This window comes from Otolemur garnettii, unplaced genomic scaffold, assembly GCF_000181295.1.
Source record: "Otolemur garnettii isolate 467f Iridium unplaced genomic scaffold, OtoGar3 scaffold00004, whole genome shotgun sequence".
NCBI classification, from domain to species: domain Eukaryota; kingdom Metazoa; phylum Chordata; class Mammalia; order Primates; family Galagidae; genus Otolemur; species Otolemur garnettii.
This window is the reverse complement of record NW_003852399.1, coordinates 36,740,822-36,754,980: the sequence shown is the minus strand read 5'-3', so window position 1 is coordinate 36,754,980 and position 14,159 is coordinate 36,740,822. Positions and strand designations below refer to the sequence as shown.

General features: G+C 34.0%; 1 non-coding gene across 1 annotated transcript; it reads right to left on the bottom strand.

The window, feature by feature from the left end:
• Positions 1-7,297: 7,297 nt before the first annotated feature.
• On the bottom strand, positions 7,298-7,404 carry LOC111728162. The gene has a single exon (XR_002775546.1). It is a non-coding gene; the product is annotated as a U6 spliceosomal RNA (small nuclear RNA).
• Between the last annotated feature and the right edge of the window lie 6,755 nt (positions 7,405-14,159).

Below are 14,159 nucleotides of genomic sequence, written 5' to 3'. Positions count from 1 at the left end.
AGATGACAACTAAATTTATAGATTTGTCACATAATGTACATAGAGTATAAATAGAAGAGACTCATAATAGATTCCTAAGGGCAATCCACATGTGAGATTATGATGGGAGGAGCTTTGTAAGGGGGCGTATTGAGGCCAGTGAAATTAGGATAAAAGTCAAAACCTACATCCTAATTGAAGGCTAGAAAAGATGCTACAAGCACAAGGGAATGGTCAGTAGTGTTAACTGCTAGAAAGGTAAAAGAAATAGCATCTGGCATTAGAGGAGCATCCATAGTCTGCAAGGCACTGAACTAAATGCTTTGTATACAGATGTTTATCATGTGCACCTTGTAAAATAATATAGGCAGCTTAATTTTTCCTATGTTAAGTGATCTGAATGAAAGAGTAGTTAACAAAATCACCCAAGTATGTATAGCTCATAAGAGGTGAATCAGTATTCAAACGCAAGCAGACTGATTCCTGAGCCGATGTACATAACCACTACACTCTGCTACCTTTGAAATGTGTGTGTCACAATTAGCCACACTTCAGTCTATAGAAACCTCAGTGAGAAGAGGTGAAGAAGTAGTGACAATGACTGTCAAATGTTGATCAAGATATTGGCAAACGAAGCAATGAAAAGGCAGGTTTCTTTTTTCTTTTCTTTTCTTTCTTTTTTTTTTTTTTTTTTGAGAAAGGAGTCTCCAGCTGTCACCATGGGTAGAGTGCTATCGTGTCACAGCTCACAGCAACCTCAAACTCGTAGGCTTAAGTGATTCTCTTGCCTCAGCCTCCCAAGTAGTTGGGACTACAGGCACCCACTACAATGCCCAGCTATTGTGTGTGTGTGTGTGGTTGTAGTTGTCATTGTTGTTTAACAGGCCTGGGCCAGTGTTGAACCCATCAGCCTCAGTGTATGTGGTCAGCGCCCTACTCACTGAGCTACAGGAGCCACCAGGCAGATTTCTTTTTAATTTTTTCAGCTTTTGTTTTAATTCTTAAAATATAAAGCATGAGAAAAATTGCTGAAAGGAGGCACCAATACTGTAGGCAAGAGACAAAGGTGATAATCTTTTGAGTGAGCAGGCCATAGAGTCTCCAATGAAAGTATCATCCTTCAGTAGCAAAAAGGAACATTTTCACTTGTCACTATACAAAAGAAAAGAAAGAGTAGACAGAGGTAGAATAAGCTCTCAGAAAGCTGAGCTCCTTTTTCTTGTCTCTATTATTTCTGTGTAAAAAAGGGACTCAAAAGTCTTGGTAGCAAGGAGTGAGGAGATGCAGTTGTAGGTTTGAGAAGAGTCAGGAGGGTTTTAAACAGCTAATGCATCTAGCGGAATGAAGGGCTGACTACAGAAACATGGAAACCTGGGGAGAAGCATGAGAAGGTGCCCAGCTCTAGTTTGAGCATAAAATTATAATCATGATCATAGAAAGTGTTTTATGAGAAACATGTTCTCAAAATTCAGGCCTCCATTAATTAGTGACTTATTTTTCTAAGACAATGAGGCAAAAATTTCAAATACAGGAAAACACATTGGTTTAATGGGCTTATTCATTGAAGTGCCTTTCTTGTCTACTAAAGATAATATTATGTAATACTTTTAGTTACTAACACTGATTTTTTTGAGTTCTGCTGATGATAAAACTATCCTTAACTTATTTCAAATACATGAGTACAAGATGGAAATCCCTCTATTACTCTGCCAGACCTGCCACCTTCTCATCGCAGCAAGGTTAAAAAAAAAGGGTGGGGGAAATGAATCCATAGTCAAATTATAAGGACTTGCTTTTGTCATAGCTTTCTTTGGCCCGGGCAACAAAGTTGGACAGTTGCATGTTCCCCGCCCTCCACACCAATTCCAGCACGTCTCAGTGACCCAAGATTAGACAAAGAAAATTCAGGAGACTAATCATGGAGTTTTGTTGTTGAATGTTGCATCGTGAGTTATGTGTTAAGTAAGAAAAATAAAATATAAAACTATATGACCTGAATTTTGAAAGACTTGGGAGATGGGGGAAAGGGATGGGAAAAGAGACAGAAGAAGAAATACAGGGTGAGAAAGAGAGAACAGGTCTCCAAGAAATCACTAATCTTTTAGCATTGTTCATCTCTAGGTACAGTAGGAAATTTGTGGGAATTTTCCTTCTAGGTATATATTTTTTTCATTCTTAGGAAAATATGAAAGTCTTTGTTTGTAAAAGTTTGGGGAAAATAATTTTCTCTTTTCCTGTAATGCTCTACTATCATTTGGGCAAAAAGTAAAAATTTACCTTTGATGTGCTCCCTTTGACCTCTTGGTGACTGTGGTGATGATATTCAGCAATGAGATAAATTTGTGAACTTAATTGTCCTACCTTATGTAGGATACCTTTGTGGAAATCAGTTGGCTGTAAATATGTGGATTTATTTCTGGGTTCTCTTTTCTGTTCTATTATTGTTTGTGTCTATTTTTACACCAATATCATGTTGTTTTGGTTACTATAGTTTTACAACATATTTTGAAGTCAGGTATTGTGATGTCTACAGCTTTGTTCCTCTTGCTTACAAATGCTTTCGATATGTGTGCTCCTTTTTGGTTCCGTACAAGTTTTAGGATTTTTTTTTCTTTCTGTGAAAAGTATCATTTTTATTTTGAGAGAGATGGCATTGAATCTGTAGATTGTTTTAGATAGTATGGCCATTTGAACAAGATGGAATTCTCTAATGTATAAACCTGGTATCTTTCCATTTGTTTACATGCTTATCAATTTCTTTCATCAGTGTTTTACACTTTTCCTTGTATAGGTCTTTCACTACTTTTGTTAAGTTCCTTTCTAGTTTTTGTTTTCTTTTGTGGTGGCTATTGTAAATTGAATTGTTTTCTTGATTTATTATTCAATGATTTCATTTTTACTATGCAGAAATTCTATTGATTTATATATATATACATATATATATACACACATACACACACACATATATATATATATATTTGTATCTAGCAACTTTACTGAATTTGTTCGTCATATTTAAGAGTTTTCTTAGTGGACTCTTTAGGTTTTTTTCCAAATAAAGATCATGTTATTGTTAGGAAGACAATTTGACATCTTTTTTATGATTTGAATATTTCTTTCTCTTGCTGATTACCCTGGTAGAACTTCTAGTACCATGCTGAATAGGGATCATCCAGGATTCCAAACTAACTGTGTAATTATTATCGCAATCATTATATCATCTCATCACAGTTATCTCCAGCATTTATTACTATTGACTGTTTTTGGCTACCCTACTTTTCTTGCAGGACTAGAGTTAAATCACAAAACCTAAAACAATGCAGGTTGCTCAGTCTAGTGGTCGCCATCTACTGACAGAGAGGTCAATTTGTGTACCTGGTGGGGGCCCAAAGAGTGACCATTTGAAGAAATGCCTACCCCCACCCCATAGAAAAACTTCAATACTGGATAGCAGCAGAAAGAACACATTCTAGTACTTTAGCACGCAAGTATTTAGCTCCCTCCTCTTAAATAGCTTACCTGATCTGGAGACACTGTCTTTACTCGCTACCAGGAGGACCACTTGGTGACTGGGAAAGCAATATCTGAGCCCTGCTGAAGCCTTGCAAAGCCTTTCAGGTAACGCAACTTAACCATGAATTACTATGTCCTCCCCGCCTCATTTCAGCAGGAGGATCAGAGTCTACTGTGGGCAAAAAGTTACATCTTGGCATCTGGATCACTCACACAAATATCAACCAATGAGAGGGAGAATAAGGAAATTGCTCATCAGAATGTCTTCCAATTTAAACAAACGGTGTGGGTGATTCACACTCACATTATCAAACACCATAGCAAAGAGTAATTCTGTTATGGTTGATACCTAATTCACTATGGATTATCAGGAAGAGAAGACAACAGGTGAGAAGTAATCCAAGAATGTCATTAAACCTGCTAGAACAACCCAAAAGCAACTAAGGACTACAACTCTTCTCTTTGTCTTAGACTGCTTTGGGATCTCAGAGACAGGCCCGTAAGCCAGCTCTAAAGAACTCAGCACTTGATTAAGAGGCCAAGGGAGACGGAACAAGTTAAAAACAAAACAAAACAAAACAGAAATACAGAGTGCCCACAAAGTTCATGTGCAATTTTAAAATGGACAACTATTATAAAAAGTCGAAAGGAAAAGTCACCCCCTCAAGAAAACATTAACTCCTTACAAATGGATACCAGCCTAAATGACAAGGTTAAAATGACAAATAAAAATGTCAAACATAGGTTGTAAGGAAACTTACTGAAATACAAAAGAAAATAGAGAACCAACACAAAGAAGCCACAAAGACAATGCAGAAAATGAATAAAAATTCCAAACAGAAATTGAAGTATTAAAGAAAAACCAAACAGAATGTTGGAAATGAAAAATGCATTTCCAGGAATTAGAAAGCTCAGTGGAAAACTTTCAGGATAGACTCAATCAAAGACCAACCAATGAGAGGGAGAATAAGGCAAAAGAAAGCACATCAAACATGTCTAATGTTTCATATGTGCAATGTCTAATCTGAGGATACAAAAGAAAGAATCTCAGTACTTGAAGTTAAACTCAAGGAAATCAAGTAGGTAGAAGGGAGGAGGAGGGTTTGGGGAAATTTACACCTAACTGACACAGGGCACTGTTCTGGATGAAGAGCACACTTATAACCTGGATTTTAATTGTGCAGAACAAATTGCATAAACAAGGTGTGTGTACCCTGAAATATTTTAAAAATTTAAAAAATAAAGAAAATTCAATCCACTGGAGGTTCTTCTAATATTTCTAATGTTTTAAAATTTTATTTCAGAGACAAAATCTTAAAGTTACTTAATAAAAACCTGGGAAGACTTGGCACTGATAACTTACATAAAAAGAAAAGAAAGAAAATTTTCTAAAGTCTTTTCTTTTCCCTTGGAAGCTTTTTCTTTTAGCCAAAGCTTAACAGCAAACTCTTACATTTACATGTGAATTTGTGGATATTTATTTAACTATTCATTAATTAAGGGTCACAATTTCCAGAATACATTCTGCAGTTTTCAAACTAATTTTTATACTCTTTTTTTTTTTTGCCGTATTTTACTAGCAAGAATCTTAATTGGCTTGAGTAATGTCTTCTAAGCCTTTATACAAGACTTAAAAAAACTTGTTGAAACCTTTTTTTTAACTTGAACACATTGGGTTCATGTAGAAATAAATAGACAATTGTTACATCATATTTATCTGTTTCTGTTAGGTAGAAACTAAAAAAAAATCTGACCTGGGTTATTTCTTATTTAAAGTAGTGCTAGATTTTTTGCGGGGGAGTTCTCTATTTTGCTTTATAGGAGTTCTATATTTTGCTTTATAAGACCCTTGAGGAAATTCCAAATAGCTTGACATAAACTTCAAAGTTTGAGAAAGCTTACCCCACTGAATTAAACATTAGACATATTTGATATGCTTATTTTATTCTCAATATTAGAAAAAAACCTGTGGTCAAATATTTAAACTGTGTCTATTGTGTGTCACAGATAAAAAGAAAGAGTTTTATATAAAACATGGAAATAAAAAAATTCAAGCTTGGATTTGCAATTTGATGGTTTTGGGAAAACTCACAGGGGCTCATTCTGGTGGTAGTCTGGTACAACTAGCAAGGTCATCATGCATTTTCCTTCATAAGTGGGTTTTGCAGTAGGCCAGAAGGAAATCCAAACCATTTTTCTCCTAGGATTCTCAACATTGCTGCCTTCACCCATACCAAGCACATGGAAATAGAAATATAACTTTTAATGTAACATGCATATATTCCTAGAAAATGTAGAGATAAAATAGAAGAACTTCTCTCACTACTTATGTTTAGGAAATCCACATTTCTAGCCTGACTCCCTCTTAAATTGTACACTTTATGTATTCACTACTCAAATCAGTTCCAGGTTACCTCAAATTTTTCAAATAAATTTATTACATTTCCTTTGAAATATTTCATTTTTACTTTCTATTTTTTGAATGTAACAAACTAAAACTTTTAAGACTTTTTTAAAATTTCAAATTAATATGAGGATACAGTGATTAGGTTACAATGTTTGCATTTGTTAGGTGAAGCCTCTGTTGTGGTTGTTTCCCACACCCTGGAGGTGTGCCATACACCCTTACTTTGTGCCCATTAGGTGGGAGCACACCAATCCCCCTCCCTCCTTCTTTCTCCCCCTTTCCCTGCCCCCACCCCCTAATTTGAATTAAATTAAGTTTTTCTCTTGTATGAGCACGTATTATTTAGTCTACTGGCTTCATATTAATGTTGAGTACATTGGATACTTGCTTTTCTGTTCTTGTGATTCTTTACTGAAGAGAATGTTCTCCAACTCTATCCAGCTTAATACAAAAGATGTAAAGTCTCCATCTTTTTCATAGCTGAATAGTATTCCATGGTGTACATATACCACAGTTTATCAGTCCTGTCATAACTTGATGGGCACTTGGGTTGTTTCCACATCTTGGAGATTATAAATTGAGTATAATAAATGATCTAGGACAAATGTCCTTCTGATAAAATAATTTTTTTTTCTTCTAGGTAGTTGGCTAATAATAAGATTGCAGGATCAAATGGGGGGTCAATTTTGAGTTCTTTGTGTATTCTCTATACATCTTTCCAGAAAGGCTATATTAGTTGGCAGTTCTACCAATAGAACATTGGATACTTGCTTTTCTATCCTTCAAGGGTCATTAAAGGCATTTTTGATATTTTTTTCCTTAAGGATACATTCTGCTACCATGTCTTGGTTTGCTTCTTTAAAAGCAAGGTGTTGATTCATCCATTCTGCCCCTTTCTCACCATAGACAATTCTGTCATCTCACAAAAGTTTATTTGAACATCCTGTAGCTGGACTAGGATTATTTCTTATTTTCTAAATGACCCTAATGGCATTACTAGATTAATTACCTTACTAGTTACTATTATACTTGCTTTGAAAAATAAATGCCATCTAATCTTTCATTCAGCATTCATAAAAGCTTTTCCTACCTTCTTTAGTGGATATTGAAACTGCATATCCTATAAATTGAAAGTATTAATTCACTTCATACACATTTTTTCACCTTCTGTATATGAATTATAGGCATGATGTACACCCAAATCATTTATGTGTCTTTCACACAAAGTGTTTATATGAACCTGGTCCCTATAGAGTCTAACCTGGTCCCTATGGAGTCTAACCAGTATTTAGTACAGTACAAAATTAGATTAGATTCTCTATATATTTGTTGAAATAATGAATAAATGTATAGAAAAGTAATCATGAAAGAATTTGAACATTATTCATTTATTTATTTTAAAATATTAAATGCTTCACAAATCTGTGTGTCATCCTTGTGCAGGCGCCATGCTAATTTTCTCTGTATTGTTCAAATTTTAGTATATGTGCTGCTGAAGCAAGTACAGAATTTGAAAACTTTAAAAGAATAAAGTTGTATGTACAATGATGACAAGGATGACTGGATAATTCAATTTACATGGGTATTTTTTTTAAAAAAGTCATGATTTTATATTGAAACTAAGTCTTGGAGAATAATATGTGTTAAGAACATTTCAGGGTATAATGTACATGTTTTATTTTATAGAGGGACACTTATACCACCTCTGAGAGTCTCTGTAACACTATACCATAGGATATGCTAGGTAGCTAACTCACAGAGTAGATCATGTATCAATAAAATGAACACACTGAGAAATGTGTTTAGGAGAATAGGCATAAGAGTAATAAAGACCTAGACTTAAATTCCAACTTCACTGTGCACTACACGTGACTTTGGTCTTGCTTGAGAGCCTTGAACCAAGGTCAGACTAAGCTGTTTGAATAAAATAGTTTAGGAAATTGACCATGAGCCTTTATCTGTGTGAGGATGAGCAGGGTTACCCTGAAAATAAGTAAAAACACCTTACAAGGAACGAGATAAAACTAACAGAGTAGATAATAATTAAACATGGGATTACTTAGGTGAGGAACATTAAAAAGTATTTAGATTCTTGCAGTAGAGATAAAATACCTTGGTATTTTATTCAGTTAACCACCCAAGAGACTGTAACAAAATAGTCAATGTATGGAAGAGGTCAACATCAGGAACTAGGCCCATTGGTACTGATATCTACCTGTGGTGCATGTGTAGTCTATGAAGATAAGGTCAACTTAAGGAGGTGGCCAATGTAGGGTGTGGTCAACTACGCAAGTACTGCAAGTCTTTAAATACAAACTAGTGAAACTACTTGCTAAATTCATTCATTTTCCTGTAATTTTCATGTACATATTTGAGGCAGGTGATCACAAAAGATACATGTACTTATTTATGGAAAATATGTGGTCTGTTTCTTTGATTTCTAGTAATCCAAAAATTCAAAACAAATCAAAATTATTTCCAACATTTGTTTCATAAATCATAAGATTAAGTAAATAACTAAAATCATATTCATCGCTTTGGTAGATCTGAATGGAAAAGTAAACTAAGTATAACACTGAGATAGAAAAGAAACAAGCCTCAAAAGCAGTGATGAGTGAAGAAACATTTTTAAAAAGTAAATATTAATTGGTAATAAATTACTAGACACTGCGTAATTGTGTAAAATAATTTCTTTTAAAAATCCACTTAATAGAAAATTCTAGAGTGACAAATATAACTAATGATTTAATCTAAATACCTAATGGAAACATCTTACAGTCCAAAAGTCAGTTTTTTACACAACCTGATATTTTGACCAACAATAATTTAGATGTAACCAGTTTTAAATAAAATATTATTTCACATTATCTCTTTATCGTGATTCTACTCTATAAGGCAATGCAAAACTCTTGATACATGTAGTACTTGGAATATCTGAGGGAAATCACAAAATATGTTTCTCTTTACCAAGAAACTACAAAATATTCCATTTAATGTGACAAAGTATCTACTCTGTTTCTCAAGGTAGACTGACAGCATTATCTATGTCTTGAAAGCAGTTCATTGCCTGAGCCTCAATCAGTTTTTCTAGAAAAAGATAAAGAAATTCATACTCCATATGATTTCTTTTCTGTCTGATAATCATTTTTTAATATATGTAAGCCACCTAGCATGGTACAAGATGCTGGGCATATCCTTCCTCCTCCTTGTCTAACATTATTAATTAGTATAATTATATGTATATAATCATTATTCATAGTCCATCTATTCATCCAACAAATACATGTTCAGTCTCTACTTGGCAATATGGTGCATGGAAGATAAATAAGAGCTACCTCTGCTCACCGGAATTAAAAGACAGAAGGAGATAAACATACCAACACTTTTAACACATTGTTATATACACTGAGAAGAAGCTCTTCTTAAGTGTATGGGAAAAGGTGGTTAATTCTACCAGGGAGTGAGAAAGTGGAGTTCATATAAAAATTAATAGAAGAGGTGAAATTGGAAGGATTTGGGATTTGGAAACATGCTAAACAATATAAAGTCCTGTTTATTGTTCTGAGAAATTGGAATAAAAAATTAGGAGGTTGAAAGAGCATGAGAAGACCTGCATGGGAAGAGATGTCTACAGAAATAAAGTCTTAGAAAATATCTTATTTTATGGAGAGCAAATTTAATGTGGTAGATAGTCAAAAAGATTAAAAGATATCAATAGGAAAAGATGCACATGATAAAGTGCTGCTCTAGCTTATGAGAGTTGCGTTGTAGGGTTTCAGGGGTGTCATTTGTCTCATGCTTATATAGATTTATAGATTTAGCTAGTTTCTAAGGCAATGGTCAGAAAAAACACAGTGTGTTGAGGAGAGAATCTGTTTCCTTATTTGCACAAAGTAGTTATGTCAATTAGTGTGAGCTGGAAAGCACTCTCAGTTAACAATCTGAGAAATGTATGTATATATCTCATGTTGGAAATCTGATCACACACACATACATATGCATTGTGTGTGTATATAAAAGAAGAAATAAATTATGTGAAAAATCAAGAGAAAAAAATTATGGAGGTGATAATGGATTAATAGGAGATAGGCTAATGAAATAGAATAGGATTTTATCCTAGATTCGAAATGGGAGAAAAAACAAAATGGTACAAGATAATTCCCAGACCATGTTTCTTCTTTGGGAGACTTGGGAAGGGCAGAGAATAGTTCATGATGGTATTTACTGAGATATAAGAAAAATTGCATTGCCAGTTTTATGGATTCTTTATTTACTTAATTTTAGCAAAGGAAAATAAATACTGGGTTCAGTTTTGATCATGTTAATTTAGGATGTCATTTGGGTATTTGGTTGGATATGTTTAGTATTCTTTAATTTAAATTTTTCTATATGTCCTGCAAATTTTGACGAAAGTGGGCTAGACATATACATTGGGGGAAGTCCTGGGCACAATATGGGTGGAAATGGAAATCAGGAGGATGAATGAGACTACCTAGGAAGATGTGCTGAAGAAGGAAGGAAGTACAGATGGTAAAAACTATGGTCAAACCGCCCCTGTATAAAATGAGTAAAGGCCTTCACAAGGAACCGAGGAAACAAAACAAAAACATCACCTTTCTGGATCTCCTTCTGTGTCTGTGATGTAGGCAGAAATCCATCAAAGAATGCATCTCAAGTAAGAAACCAGGGTCCACAGTCAATAGGGTCATAAATTACATTGAGTAATTGGATTCCTGGGTCCACTGAATTTGGAAACAAAGGTGATAATAGTGATTTTGCCAGAGTGGTTTCCCCAGAGTTATGGGATCAAACATCTGATTTTAGGGGAAAGGAAAGAATAAGAAGTAATATTTTATGTCTAGGGTTACCATTTCATTGTTCTTGTTTTTTGGGGTTATTGTAAAATTATAATGGTCATTTCACATTCTTGAGCTCTACTATGGAAATTTTTTTCTCCTATATCTCATTTCTCTATCAGGATATGGCAATATGAATGAGCACCACAATCTGAGGCCAAATTATGATGTGTTATACTAATGTAAACCATGTGTCTGCTAATGTCAGACCCCTGAATTAAATCCAAAGATGGCCCTGACTATAATTCCAATACTCTAGCGTTTAGTGGTGTTTAAATAATAGAAGTGTTAAGTAAGGGCTTAAATTATGTTTCTAACTTGAATTAGTAAAGATTATAGAAATACAAACTTTTCCACTATTTTAAACCACATGCTTTAAAATAAATGAAGGGAAGAAATCAACCACATTTAAAAGAAGCTTTCTTTTGATATCAATATCTCAATATCAAAAGAAGCTTTCATATGATCACAATAGAAATGAAGTACATTTAAAAGTGGCACTATTATTATGAAAATAAAATACAGAAGGGACTAAAATCCAGAGTTAGAGAGGGGTTTAAGATGGTACGTTTTTAAGGTTACAAATCAAGGTTAGCAATTACTGCTTTTTTATTGCTTCCTAAGCTTGAGAAAACTAATTTCTTAAGTGGTAGATGTACATAAAACATCTAAGGCCATGCGATTTATATGAAATTACCTATTATTCAGACCCTAGACATGTATTTTACATTTCTGAATGTATGAAAAACACGAAGGTATTACTTCCCTGTTGAAAATCATGAATATGAATGGCTTATTTAAAATACAATATATTATTGAGTATTATTTTCATAGCAATGTTTCAAAGCAGCATGTTAACAAGCTTCAAGTAGTTCAAAATCAGGGGGAAGAGAGAGTGTGCTATGCCTGACACCAAAAAGAAATTTTTGCTTCTGTTTCCTTTTCTTTTCCTGAACAGCTCTTGTGCCAATTAAACTCCAGCACATGAGATTCTAATCGTAAAAGCATGTTCGAAGATGGAAAACAAACAAACAGAAAGACCACCAGAAGAATCATGGCTTTATTATTTTTTTAAATAAAACTATTCAGATCAATGCCAATGGTGAAATAGATTCCCTAAGTTGTTTAGTTATTTCTTAAAAGATAAAGGTTCGTCTGCTCAGAATGCTGTATTCAGGTTTGTCAGAAAAATTTACCCCTCTGGCTCTACTTTATTTAAAATTTTGGTCTTTTAATATACTTGTAAAATTTATTTTTAAATTTCCATACAAAATTTAGGACTTTCTGTGTCTCGTTTTCTGCTTGTGCTACTACTTTGTAGTCAGCACTCTGTCTATATTCTCATTCTTTGTCCCAGGCAAGTGCTGGTCTCCTCTTCATCCAGCAGTGTTCAAGTAAATATTTAACTACTGCATATAAAAATAAATGTGGGCACAGACATTAGTGCATTCAATTATGATAAGCTGTGTTAATACAAAACATGACAGACACAATTTATTATTAAGTGTTGTAAATTTCATCTAGACAATTGGTTCTCACCAATGATTTTGTTGATTTTTGTTGCACTCTTACCTCTGAATCCACATTGTGGTAATAATTTTTGACATGTTGGTTGGTATTTTAATTTAGGTCATGAGTAAGATACAAATGAAACAATGAAGACATATGTCTTATATGACATTCCACATAAATGGAACCTTGTGTCATATGATTTTTTAGAATTTCATTGATATTCAGTCATGTTACAGCATATATCTGTACTTCATTCCTTTTTATTGCTTAATAATATTATATAAATATAATGCATTTTATTTATCCCTTTATCAGTTGACGGACATTTGGGTCATTTCTACTTCTTTTGGCTGATGTGTATAATATTCTTTTCTGCACACTTGTACAAATAAATTTAGTCTCCTTTAGCAGAGCAGTACATCTTGCAAGCATCATGGCTTGCCCCCTGGCCAAAGAACTTAAATGCCTTGTAGCTGGACATAGAGATGGAGAAAACCCTGCATGAAATGTCACAGGCTCCCACTCTTCAGAGTCAGATCCCGTAGGTTTTATTTAATACAGTAAATGCTTCTCAAGTTGTTAGATGCCCTTTGTCAATTTCCAGAGATGTTTACAAATTATTTTTGACAGTCTTATCATTGCTTTTGGAGGATGGATTTTTCCAAACTCCTCAAAGATGTTTTAGAATCCCTACTCCCAGTATCTTTCTTTTTCTTTTTTCTTTTAAATGGGATTTTTTTTTGCCACTATCATCTATGTCTATTTAAATTTCAATTAAATTTATATCAAACATCTATTGCTCCCTACCTTACGGCAGATTCTAGGCTAGAAGATTAATTAAGGAGAGTAGAAAGAAAAAAAAAGGATAAATTGTTACATTTTATGCCTTTGAGTATCTCTAAATTTAGAAGGAGATGTGTTTAGACAAATAGTGAGGACACAGTGCAAAAAGAAATGTACCACATATCATGGATCACACTTGATGATTGATTTCTCCTGAGATGGTATGACATGGAAGAAACAGAGATGTAATTAAAACCATGTAGTGATTAGTCTATATAAAGTCAAGGAAGATCAAAAATACATGTTATTGAAGGGAATGAAGACTCTTTCGTAAGGCTGAAATGTCAAAAGTATCAGTAGAAGACAGAAGTCAAGTTTGAGTGACATATGCAGGAATCATATAGTGAGAACGTTGGCCGCCTCACAACGAATTTTGAGTTTGCATTGTTACATGTGAGAGTTACATGATCAGATTTGCTTTTAGAGAAATAACCTCCAGGTGTGTGGACATTAGACAAAAAGTAAACAAGATTAAACTATTATGTAAAAATTGTCCCGAAGTTTAAGTTCAGATTTGTATGTCATATGTCATTGAAGACATTTTGATTAGTGACTATGCTAAAGAAATGACTGGGAGGAACTTAAGATCTTCAACTTTCCTCATCCTCAAAATGATCTCAACTAAAATTATAACCTAACTAAAAACTGTCATTATTATACAAATGTAGTAGTATTCATAGTTGCGCTTAACTACTTTCCTAAATACATGGCCTAACATGATCCCTCTAACCCTGCACTCCACCACAGAATTATGAACTCACTACTGTGGTTCCCCAACATAGTTCAGAATGGGGTGCAAAAACATCATCTTCAGCTTCTTCATCTTGTCCCCATAGAGTATATAGTGTTTATTCTTGCTCTATACCTTCATGAACATTTTAGCATTAATTCTCCCGTGGGGTGACATGTCCACTTGAAAGATGATTTAAGAATTTCCATTTGCTGGAAAGAGTTCTATTAACCATCTGAGCAAAATTTTCCTGAGATTGCAAAAGTGGTCTGAATATTTACACAATGCCTTAGTTCTTTTTTTTTTTTTTTTTTTTTTT